The following is a 13,627-nucleotide window of genomic DNA, read 5'->3' as shown; positions in this document are numbered from 1 at the left end:
TATTCGTAAAGGAGAATTACTTGCGCGATGTGAAAACAGTCTCTGGTGTGGCTTAACACAATAGTCTTTTTATTACATTTTCTACCCAACCATGAAAGTGTTACTTTACTAAACAATAGCAATGTGTGATAAAACTTTACAAATTTGCTAATGTTGAACGTGTATACTCTGTATTGATCAAACTTCGCCACACTTGGCACTTGTTTCATCGTGAGGAGTTTTCCCTCTCCCATCCTTTGACTTACTTGCCTGTCTTTGTGTGTGTTTGTGTGCGCATGTGTTCGCATCAGGAAAATCCCGGGTCTGCCACACAGCTACACAGCGAGGGTAACTGCGACCGACGTTCGCCGACAAATATATCCTGCCCCGCACGGCACGGTATAAGTGTTCGTGTTTGTGGTGTGCGTGTAGGCTCTACCGTGTCCCTTCCCTTTTGCGAGCGAGAGGATGCTATTGCACACGTTTTATCTCCCGAAAAGCCCGAGCCAGCCAAATCGTCACCCTCGTCCTTTTTACGGTGCGGTTCACCATTCCTGCCCGCGAGAGCATTGACCTCTTCCGGTGCCATGTGCCCGGGCCCGTTCCCGGTACGAAATATTTCGCCCTTTTTTCTTTTTTTTTTTGGTTCTACGTCACAACGACCGTCAACAACAAACGTGCCCGATCCTCATCACCGTGCGCTCTGCTATGGATCATTTTCAATTTCATCGCGCCGACAGTGTGTGTGTGTGTGTGTGTGTGTGCGTTTGTTTTATGCACACGCACCGCCGATCATAATCTCACCCTCGGCCGATGCTGCGCGCAATCCCGCACCCCAAAACGCGATGAATTCGTCCTTTTCGTCGTCGTCGTCGGCGCATCGAATGTAATAATGCAGGAGACAGCAGAGGGTGCAGCAGCGCCACCACATGTGCGCCACTGCTGCACCAGTGAGCGATTGGAAGGGGTTTTGTTGCTGTGCGATTGTTGTTGCTAGACGGCGAACGATCCCTGCAACAACAAAAAAGGATACACGCTACGGGATCGAACATTAACCACGCCAATTCGATGTCGCTCGAGTCTATGCTCTCCGTGTGTGTGTGTGTGCTCTGCCTGCTTGGATGCGCCCCGGATTTACATCCACAAAGCCTGTCTGTTACGTCCTGTGCATCCCTGCCATACCTGCTGCTCGTCGTTCGGGGGATGAGGCAATGGTGCAGCAACAGCAACAGACAACAAAAAATCATAAAGCTTAATCTCCTTATGCAAGCGTAATGGTTTTGCTATGCACCCTCTCGCTTTCGTTGCGTAGTTTTGGTTGGATTTGGTATGTACGTTTTCGTTGCCCTCCGTTCCTTTCGTACCTTCTTTTCGTCATTATTTTTAGCCTTCCAGATCCCGTGCTGTGTTTGCGATTCCCGGTTCGTCTTTTTAAAACCCATCGCGCGCGCGGACGTATCTCATTAATACGCTGGTTTATGGCCAGGATCAAAATTCATTTTTCCATTCCATTCATTCAATCGCGTACCTTACCGCGGAAGGGGAGGAGAACGGAGAGCGCGGAAAGCCATCCTCTCACCCTACGGTACGGATACGAATTCGCGTTGTTTGTGCGAATCAGGGGCTTTGGGTTGAATACAACCATCGTGTTTCGTCTGTTTCGATGATACGCGTTGACTCTTGGGGCGAGAAATAGGTTTCCTATTTGCATTCTTCTTCCTGCCTGGTGAGCCCCGGGTGCGATGGGTTCGATTGGAAATAAACGTGCTTTTACTTCGAATAACGATGTGTCGACAGCTAGAACGAGGTGTCCTCTGTGCGATGGCAATTTTTTTTTATTGTGGTTGTTGCTTGCACTGTATGATAGCACGGCGGGAAAAGGGTAAACTGTAGACGCTTTTTTTCTATGACGATTCTACAGTTGCAGCTTTGGTTGATTTACTTTTGCTGTCATTTTGTGCTGCAATATTCTTCGGATGATTAATTAAATTATAATATTGTTCTAATTTTTCGCTATTTACAGCTGGCTGACTGGGCTGGCTGATAGTTTATAGTGACTTTGGTCCAAGTGGACTCTTTCGTCGTTATTTTTTTTACGACTGATTAAATAATTATTAAATGTTATACAATCGATGAGTGATTGCTCCTAAAAATGTATATACTTTAGCACCCACATTATTGGCTCACTCAAATTTATATCACTGCAGAGGATTTGTGTAGTGTGAGGTAGCCTGTTTAGTTTTGTGAAAATTTAATTTGTTAGAATGACCTTGTTCTTTTTGGGATATTTTTCTTGTTTTTGTTTTTTTTAATTGAAAAAGTAGCTTGATTCAAAATAGGTATTTAAGTGTGAATTAGATTTCGTAATATTAATTCCATACACCTTTTTGTCCACAAGTTAAACCTGTCAACAAATTGGGCCGTTATATGGCCCGAGACTGAAGACAATTTTTCTTTAGTTCTCTTTGACTTTAATTTTTATGAATTTTGTGGAACTATTGTTCAAAAGAGACTGTTTTCTTCTGTATGTTGTATGTAGCCTGACGGATTCTTACATATATGTAATTTATTCTTTCCGATTAGAAGTAAAAATAAATGACATATAGCATATAATGTACCATGCCCCACCAACGACCGCATATACAATATTTCTCTTCCATTGTCCAGAGCAAACGGTAATAATTAGAGTGTTTTAACCCCTGCTGTTTCTTGGCCACTTTACTTTTGCCTCCATGCAAAACGGACAGACTGCCATAAATTGTACATGCAAATTTCCCGCTTTCCACCCAACAATCGCTGATCGTGTATAATGCGAGGCAGCTTTTCTTGCGTGCTTCCGGGCTGTCCCCGCGTTGAATGTGAAGTTGTCCAGTGGCCCCAGTGGTGGCTCGTGGTCAAAAAGTCTACAGCACACTCCAGCCGGCTTGTGCCACCGGCTATGATTAGTGGCCTTTTTATTCTAACGAGATACACAGAACGCACGCAGATCAGCACGCGCGCGCGCGTATCCTTTGCATGCATGAACCACATTGTTGGTGGGCTAACCCCCCTCGTACCCTAGCTTGTTTTAGTGGTGAACCGTCAGAGATTAGAGAGAAAGGGCGAAACTCTCTAATGCATGATGAAATGGCCAGCCAGCGCAACGTGCGTAACTAAATATGCCCCCGGGTCGGGTGTGTATCCGTGTCCTTCGGAGTTGTGTCGTTGTTCAGCAAAGACAAGCAACAACAGCAGCAAGGAGATTGACGCTAGCTGATGGAAAACTGAAATTGGGAAACTTTATACGCCACGTCAAGCCACGTCATGCCTCATTTCAAAGCGCGACTACTCAAACTAATCAACGCGATGGTGCACTTATGGGTTTCTTTTCCCTTTTTTTTGGTTGTTGTTGTTGCTTTTTGTGTGCTGTAGTTCGTTAATTTAAAATTCAAAATTTTCATAGCACACCCCTCCCCGCATCCCCCCTACTGCAGTATGGTTTTGGGCGGAGGGCGAATAATTGAAGTAGTTCCCGTAGTGTGGTGGCAGGCTTGACATTTTCCCAAATTTTTAACACGCTTTTTCGGTCCCGTTGCATGCTTTGGCACCGTTTGGCTGTAGTGCCCTGGTGTGGTGTGTCCTTTCAGCATTCCCCACCCCCTCCTTGGTTCGTCCCCGACTTGAAACACCACAAGAGCCATGCATGCAAACACGCAATTTCCAGTGCGAATGGAAAGCGCTTGTAAGGAAGCGTGCGCGTTGCACGAGTTGTTGGTTACCGTGGCAATGGTGTCCTTTCACAGTACTTCCCCACGCCAGCTTGATGGTTGCAATTTCCAGCAATTTCCAAAAGTATTTTTGAAATGCAATTGCATCGTTCGGTGACATTCTTTGTGTTAGAGATTTATTGCACCGTTGAGAGGGAGTTTGTCTAATTTGTTTGTTTCTATAGAGAGCAGACGTTGAAGTTCCATTTTGTTTGGAAATTAAAAATATTTTGGGAAATTTGCTACATCTAGCAGTACAAAGAATTCCTCGTTTATAGCATTTGACATTAGGTTTTATATGAGCTAAACGGTTACTTCCAAAAATTGTCTAAAAGACCCTAACATATGCTCAAACAGACACACACACGCACACACATGTCACCTATACCCGTGGAACGTTCCGCGTTGCATTTGCTCGTGTACATAAAAATCAAAATCATGCTTTGCAACCATGTCCCTTGCCCATTCTCTTTCCCCCCTTCGTTGTACGTAGACATTTTGCCATTTAATCAATTGTGCTCCGTCATACAGCGCAACGCATACACGTAAACGTGTATTTTCCCTTCTACACACGCTTGCAAAGCGCCAGCCGGTGAGGGTGCCCGAGGGTGATCCTTTGCTCCTGTGCCATACTGTGTGTATCGGTGTATGTGTGTGTGTGTACGTGTGTACTGCTGCTAAAATGTTGATTAGGACGGCGTGGTTGGACGTAGCCACGCGCGTCACATTCCATTCCACACACACACACACCCTCGGGAACAATCTCTCCACCCTAGCCGCTGGACTGCCTATTAAAAGGACACTCACGTCTCGGTCTCGCAGAGTGCAAGGAAAATGGAGTAGCGAATGAACAAAAAATAAAACGCTGTTCAAACGAGATTGTTATCCGCAACGGGCAGTAATGTAATGTTTTACAGTTTTCCGTCTACACATGTCAAGGCGGCGCGGCAGGATGACAGGGGCCTCTACCGACCGGGCCCCCCCAGGTTTCGTGCCCTTTGTGGATGAAAGATCCTCATTCAGTACAGTAAATCAAGTCGCTTTAAATGTGTTTTTTGTTGGTTTACCATTAGAATGGGCGCAGAGGTTTTAGCGTGTTGGTGCAGAATTAACGTTTGCATAAACAAAGACTTTTCTCTCGGCTGGCTGTAGAACAACCAAACCAAGCGAGATAGTTTCTTTCAATGAACATCCTTTGAAGCGTATTTATTTAAACATGGGTGTGTTTTAAGGTCATCCTTAGATTTCTATTAATTTCTCCTAAATTTTCGCAACAAAATTGATGGAGCTTTTGCATCATATTTGTCCAGAAAACAGTTGAAGGATGTTGGAGCTGATCGCGGACTAGGGTCCTCCGAAATTCACCTATAATGCGTCGCATTGAGTTTTGGCTTCATTACTCGCCGCTGCGATGTCAGTGAACGCGATTTCTGCTTCCTGATATGTTGGTTCATGTTTCCCAAGTACTATTTCACTGTTTAACCGGTTGCATCGACCTCCTGGGTAAGCGAACGCAGCGACTGTCCCCTCAGATTCCATTTTCAGCATCCTTTGGAGGTTCTTGTAGGAACGTCCGCCATTCGGAGCTGGGCTTTCCTTTGATGCACTGATTGTTGTCTAATCTAATATCTAATATGCCAATATGTTGTAGATGCCAGAACAGACTTATACGAAGTCCACAAACTGCCGCACGGAGTCCGTTTTAAACGCTACGGGGTGTTCGTTCTTTGATCGCGCACGCTTATAAAAGAAGTTGCCTCACTGGTTTGGCCATCACGGTTAGAGTTCGACTGATCGAGGTGTCGAATTTTGTCTGCTGACTCGTGGCATACTATTACTGAAAGTGCAATTAACGTTTCGTTAGTGCGGGTGAAGATAAATTCATGAAAAATTGGCAATTTTCGTCCCTTTTTTAATACAAACGGTAGCATGATATTAGTAGCAGAGTTGAATTTTGAATTAAATTTTACATTTTTTAGCTTGAAAACTGTGTACTTATATAGCACGCGATGAGTGTTCACACTCTTTACAGACACAGTTTTGACGTTCGGTCCCATCTTCCTGGAAAGGGAACGGGTACTGGTAATGTCTTACAGGATTTTCCGAGAACATTTCCAAAGTATTCAACATTTTACATTGATTTCAAAATGGTATTGTGGTATGTTGAAAATCAAATGTAAGTTTATTATGATGTAAATACTCCATTTGGCAGCTGTTGAAAGAGCTTCTTGGAGGCGGTACATAATGATGTGCATATTCGAAAGTGACTCAGAAACCCTGTATTATAGGGACAGAAGCCATTTTGGAAGTGCTGTTGTTGCTATTGAATCCATCCAGACTTCTTCTTCTTCTTTGGCTCAACAACCGATGTCGGTCAAGGCCTGCTTGTACCCACTTGGCTTTCAGTGACTAATTGATTCCCCCCCATAGCAGGATAGTCAGTCCTACGTATGGCGGCGCGGTCAATTTGGGGTTTGAACCCATGATCCATCCAGACACTTTACAGAATAGAGCGTAATACGGAGACAATAAGTCCTTCGAACCTGTTCGATGAACTGAACCAGAGAAAGACGTCCAAAGACGAGTGAATATCCACTGTTTCGAACTCCAATTGAATAAATTGTAGTGCAACCATTTGAGAAAAGAAGATCCTTCTTAAACTACTATTCATAATTTCTTTTTATTCATACAGGACCGTAAAATTTAAAATTGTATTAGACCGTTTCCCCCAGCGCTACTAGTCATATCAAGCATAATTATCTCATGTATGCGCTTTGCAACCGATAGCTGCAAAACCATTGATCGATGCGCTTCCTTCACACGCTCTTTCGCAGCGGTTCGTCACTTGCATCCTGTTGATTAGTGTGTGCACACAATCCTGGCATGTGCCCGCGCCGGTGTGCCTGTGTATTCCATCCGGTATATGCATTCAAACTGGCGTAGCGATTCAATCAGCATGGAACGCTCACAACAATAGAGAGCGTGGCACGGAAACCCGTATCCTATTTCCTGCCGGGTGGATGGCTTACACGCTTAGACCAACGGTTTACTCCCTCTCTTTGTCTAGCAAGTATCTCTCCCCGGACGTGTGCAATGTTCACCCTGTTTTCCGGAGCTGATGAACCGGGCCACATCCTGTTACTCCAACCCTTTCGCTACTCCATTGATCAGCAGGAAACTCTTCGCCATCTCGTTAAGGTTTGAGTTTGACTGTGCGAGACGAGTTTCCATTACATTGAAGAAAAAAAAAACCTCAAAATTGGTATGATAATTTTATTGATCTAACCAAGCCTTTCGAACCAAAAAACAAAAACCTTAGAACGTTCCCAGGCCGAAGAGAATATAACCAAATCGAAGCTGAGTCTTCCCCCCCACACGGCTATAGGAGCATCCGCTTGTTTGCGAACCTCCTTTTTCGATCTTAGGTGCGTCCATTTCCCTTCAGAAGAACAAGAAAACGGAAGAACCATTGAAGAACGGGTATCCCACACCCCAGTGCCAGTGTGTGTGTTTGCGCTCCCTTGTCAGTGCTGCGCGTGCGCACAACATTATCCTTATCAAAAGCTAAAAGGAAGCACACGCACACAAAAAAACGGCAGGACGAGATTTGCAAAACCTTCGTCCACCCCTGCAGCAGGGAGATTTGTGATGAAGTCGTGTGTGCTAACGCGGAACAACCACGCTCCTAAGGACCTAGAGGGGAAGAAACACAAACGCAAAGCCCCCTCACATTTGACTACGCCGCGGGAGGATGGTGTCTACTTGAACTGAGAAGGCAGCAGCAGCAGCAGCAGCATACACTACTCTATTTGTGAAGCACTCGAATTTCACACTAGAAAGTAGCTGCTCTGAGTTCCATTTCAGTTTACATTGTTTATGCCATCTTAAGTGCATCGTACGAGGCGCTCTTTAAAACAAAAAACAATAGCTCCTATTCCTAGCTCTTTGCTAGCAGTACGTGCCGGAGTGCTCAATCTGGCTCAAAAGCCTTCCAGCTGAAAGGGGCCCGTTCCGCCGGTTCCGTTGGTGCATTATATTGTTCTTGCATATGATATATGCACGAGGCGAAAAAAGGTGTTATATCTGTGCGCACCACACAATGGTGTGCCGTGCCAAAAAAAAAAACCCCATAAGGTCTAAAAGGCACATGGTGCATGTGTGTGTGTGTCTCGCAGGACCTCTATAAGGAGAGCAAAAATTAAATGGCCTACCCGTTTCGATTCAGTTTTTGGGTTTCCCTCTATTTCCACCCTTGCTTTTTGTTGTCGTCGTCGCGGCACGATAAGGATAGACGGACGGACAACAAGGGTCCGTTTTAATGACTACCCAGCACACACGGTCCAGTGGAAATGCAAATGGAATTCGGCCAGCCCACAGCGCGGCGGCATCGTCAGCGAGTCAGCTGTAATAACAGTTACGGCGGAATCGAAATGGATATGTAAAACAAAAACGAAATTTTCACTTGCATTTTGTATGTTCCATCCCCCTTCTACCCGCCCGCAGCCACACTGCAGTGTGCACGAGTTTGCATATGTGCATATGTGTATGTATTAATGCTACTCGATAGCAGCATTCTTTTCTACTCCTCGCTTTCCTCCCCTCGGGTGGCATTGTATGTTTGATCCTGCGAATGGAGGAAACCGCGCATATTGAAGTAGGAAACGACACCACCGGGTCTGGTGAATGTTTCAGGTCCCATTTGCTGCTACCGGTACAGCAGGAACAAGTTTTTGGGAAATGCTTTTTGTTTTCCAGCGGGGTTGAAATAGCAGCAGCACTCAACCCTTTTCCCGTTTCGGGGCTGTTTTTTGTTTTTATTCGTTTGAGTTTGCTTTTAATTCTATACCTTTTGCTTGTCGCCGCATCGGGATGGATGGGACCTTCGCTCGTCCTTTTAAATGTGGCTCATTAACCCTTGGATGGTGCTGAGAATGAGCGTTTGATGTGGCTTGAATTGTAAAGGTTCAGTTCGAGCACATGCTCCTGAAACTGTGCACATGAAGGATAGAAATTCAATAGAATTAATTTGGAAAATGAATTAAAATGCAATTAGAATTTTATTGTTGCTGTAAGGTCCTAGACCTCATTTCTACCTTAATTTGCTAATATGTTGTAATGAACGTTCGGACAAAGAATTTCCTTATTTTTGTGTGTGTGGAATATCTAATCCCTTATCAGAATCAGATTATCCAGCTTTTTTCTGCGTCTACCATGAACTGTGAAATTGAACTCTTTTTTCTGTAGAAATTCTTCCAAAATTCATACAATTTCAGTATTTTCCTCCGTCCATCATTCGACTCGCTTTGACACAACAGCGGGGGAAGTTGTTTCGTCCTTACGCTGTCAGAGGGTTATTGTTTCATCTCGCCATGTTCGGTTCAGCCCCTCGCAATGTCCTTTATTCTTCCCCCCGGCATGTTTCTGTCTGCGCTATCGTCCTCAACCCCCTCGTACTTTCTTTCTTCCCTCTGTTCTAAGCGAACAGGTTTCCCCGCACGCTGAACGTCGGCTCGGAACCGGCGGATGGTGGAAGCGCTCAAGGGTTCGTTGAACGCACAAACCCCTTCGCCTCTGCCACCAAAACACAGGGCACAGAACCATATCCTTGCTTCCTCTCTCTTGCTGCCGTGCCACACGTGCACACGCACGGATCGCCGATCCAGAGGCCGCTCGGTGTTTGTAGAGCTGTGTGTGGCTGTGTGTACCTTCGATCGACGGGAACAGATGCGTGGATGCAGCAAAAAACATAACAAAACCAAATGGAAGAAACCTCTCGGGGATCTCGTGTACGATCCCGCTTTTTTTATTTTAAATGGCACCGTGTTGTGCTTCTGTTTAGGGCAGGCACACAGCACACAGTTGGGCGCATGCGTCTGTTACTAATTAGATTTTGTGTTCATTTTTTAAAGCGGTTTCTTTAGCCCGGGTTCGCATTATCCTGGTTCGTTTGAGAGGCTGCCCACTGGGACACGATTGCTTTTAGTAGTTGAAACCCGTACTGGGTACGGCCTATGCTAAACGAGGCGCGAGGCCACATCCTGGCTGATGCTGTTCATGGACCTTTTAATTTTTGGGAGGAGAATAAAACGGCATTAAAGAAAACAAATCATCATCTCACAATAGCATCGTACAGATGCTGCTTTTGCTGAGGAACTGTACTATGTATCTGTTACGCACAATAACGTAGAAAGCTGCACGTTTTGTGGAAAACTTCAGATAAATTGTGTAAAGCAGTAAATTATATTAAATATTTCCTCTGTTTGCATAGTTGCTTCTCGCCGCTACTGGGATCTTAGGTTTTACAGTATATTTCTGTCAGGGTAGTATTATCACTACTCTTTGTTTTTAAAGAAATGTCGTTTAAAGAAATATCAAATAACAATTTAGTATTTTCCATAATTATTTGCAATAAAGGAGATACACTTCGACATAAGTCGACAATAAAGCGGAGACATAATCATTAATTAAATTTAAAAAATAAATAATTAAATAAATAATTATCAGATGCTAATTGCAATGGCTAGGATTTATCGCTGAAATCGACTATAAGCATCCCATTTTTCCTGTGTGCAGCGTTTTATCTCGACATCAGCTTCATCATGTTCTCGGATTCTGCCATTTTGTGTGGAATGAATCGCCCGGGCTTTCCACAAAACCCTCCTTGCAGAAACCGGTCGCAAGGCGGCCGCGTGAATATCGATTTTCCGACTCCCATCCGTTCGCCCACGCCCTCCAAGGAGTGCCGGCAAGCCGCGTGCACACACACACACCACGACAAGGAGGGCCCGTTTGCCCGGGTTTGTTCATGCGCAGTTTGTGTCCTCGCGCGAGGTCCTTTTCGGTGCCGGGGCTGCTTTTGCCAAGCCCGGGAAATTGGAAAATTTCGATTTTCTAGCTACTTCTCGCAGTACTCACACACTCACACAGACAAAACTAGTATGTGTGTGGGTGCAAGAGCTGCTTCCTTGTGTTTGTATGTGTGTGTAGTAGATAGGCATCAGGACCAGAGCCAGCCACACCCAAAGAAGCGAGGACGACGTTGTTTTTTTGTTGTTGCTTTTGCTGCTTTGCTCGACTGATGCGTTGCCTTTGTCGGGCCGGGCCGGGTATGAAACCACGCCGGAAAAGCTATTTATAGGAGGAAAAGTCAATTTGAAGCGGTAAGGATTGCGTGCGGCGTTGATGTTTGATTGATATTTATTTCACATTTCCAATCTGGTGCTGCTGGTGCCGGCGCCCTGCTTTTGCACAGCATTTCTTTCCTCATTTCCACAACTAACCGCTCATTTTCGTAGTATGTATGTTAGAATTTTCTTTCTACTCAACGTTACTTGTTGGCTGTATGTCGCACCACAATAAAACAAACGACTACAAAACGTTCATATTTCATACTTCTTTTTGTTTTTACTTGCTATGATACAGAGTTTTGGCATTACGGTTTTTGCTCTCGCTCTTCACGAATAAACACGATTTTTTCCCCCCATTTCTGTTGTACGTTTGTACTATCGGTGAGATATGGTTTACGTCCTTTTGTCTATATGTATAATGATTCTCACGTGCCTGTGGCAGCACTTTCGTGCCGCTACAACAGTTGCTTTTAGCTATCTATATACGCGGCTATCATATAATTGGTAATCAGTCTTTGTTTTTCAAACATTTGGCTGGCCTTTTTTTATTTGGGGACGTCGAAAAAGGGGGGGAGTGCAGCAGCCTGCGTTTTAATCGTTTGGCATTTGTTCGCTTGCAAAACAAACCGTTGTGTGTTACAAACGAAAATTAACTCTTCTGACGACTTTTTCACTGGACAATTATGAAAACTAACACAAACCAAAAGTAGGGCTCACTGTGTTGATCGATAGAAGGGGACAATCACTGTACAAACAATCAAACATAAAAAAACACAAACGATTGTCTACAATCAGGCAAAGAGTTGTAGATAAAGGTAACACATTTTGTACACAACTTTGCCTCCTAACTTTGAAAATCTGTAACAATAGCACCGCTTTTTTCCTTTACTAAAACTGCTGTAAAAACTGTTTAACAAGTCTGATACAAGAACACTTCAAAATTTCAACAACTAACGAATGGAAAAGTGTTTAAAAAGGAAAATTGCAAAAATTTAGCGTACAAACTATGCCCAGCTAGCTTAAATGCATACATAATGTTCCACAATGCTCGATTTTGACTGTATTACATCCTTTTTTCTTTGGTATGTACTAAAGCCGTCACCTCTCTGTTTTGAACAACTCCTTTTCACAAAATCGCTTGAACGGCTGGACTGGCTGCTGAAAATAAAGTGAAAAGAAAACAACAACAACAACAACAAGAAACAAACAAACAAATTATCTGATTTTGAAAATTAGACAGACTTAGGGTGGTATAAAACTGCACTTGCAAAAAAAAACAAAGAAAGAAACTGCTAAAATCAAACAACTTTCGCAGCAAAAACTGAACTGAAAAGAAGATAATAGAGAGCAGCGGCAACGGCAAGCATTGTAGGGCTGCACTCTGCTATACTGTGGCCAGTAGTCCAGTCGATGGCAGAGAAACATAATATAGATATATGGAACAATAATGACGACAATAAGTACACAGCTAACAACGTATGACGATAATGGTAAATGAAAGAGCAATACAGTAAGTAAGAGTAACAATACTTGTGACTAGATTAGAATGGTGTAAATAGTAAACGTGAACAAAAGAAGTAAATGACAGTGAAACTAGGTAGTAAGAACATGAAAAAACAAACGAACAACTCTCACACGCACACACGTACTCTCACACATACACACACACACACACCGAGTGTAAAAAAGGAAGGAAGAGTAAGTGAGGCGTTACTTGGTTGAAACTAATAATATATAGCTGCACTGAAACACATTGACCAAGGCAAGTTGCAGGATGCAAAATGTTGCTCTTTTTTGGGGATGGATGGAATGATTTTGCTCTGAGGGATTGAACTGAGGGCTGGGCGCGGCATGCGTTGCTTTCGCGCGTCGTAAGTGAAGAGAAGGAAATCGGGAAACAAATGACTGAGATTTGATCAAATATGATGCTCGAGGCAATGTTTTGAACAATAATAGAAAGTACTAACAAATACGAGAAACAATCAAGCGATTATAAGCTACTAACAAAAACAAAACAATTATTAAATGGTACCATAAAATAGTTTTTCTCTGCTTGCTTTGAATGCTTTCGAAGTAGCGATAAACCGAAACAAAAAAAAAACATACAATTTGCACTAAACGATACAGTTTTTAAAAACACAAACAAAGTGTACAGTAAAGAATTTACTAAAAACTAGCTCTGGTACGAAACGTGTAGGCCCAACGATACAAAACAAGCAGGTGGTGGTGTTCTGTGTGGAAAAGTAGTGACGTTGTGAAAATGCGTTGTTTGCTCTTGTTTGTGTTCTATTCTTCGAAGAAACGAAATTTACTACATGCTTGATTACATTGTGAGTTTGTTTTTTTTTTATTCTTTGTAGTGATTCGCTTTAGTGCCTTGTTGACTATGTATGCATGTATGTGAGAATGATGGCGAGTTTTCACTTTGTGTGGTGTCATTTTCTAGTCATAGTATAATCTTCTCTTTTTCCCTATTCGCTTGTTATCTGTCGTATCTAAAGGGGAGGGGGAGGGGGGTGTTTGTGTTAGTGTGTGTGTGTGTGTGAGAGAGTTTATGTTGGTGCTAGAGGTTTGAAGATGGTGTGTTTTGTTTTTACTTTTACAAAATACAATAAATAAAACAATATTTATATATTTGATATGCTTCATTAAAAAATAACAACACATACAATCATGAATATCATACATATTTTGCAAAGCAGAATAAAATGGAATTGAAAGTAAGAGAAAGAATAACAGTACTTACTTACCCACAAATACAACCGAAACAGACAC

Source organism: Anopheles coluzzii, chromosome 2, assembly GCF_943734685.1.
Source record: "Anopheles coluzzii chromosome 2, AcolN3, whole genome shotgun sequence".
Taxonomy (NCBI): Eukaryota; Metazoa; Arthropoda; class Insecta; order Diptera; family Culicidae; genus Anopheles; species Anopheles coluzzii.
Note: the sequence above shows the minus strand (reverse complement) of the source record.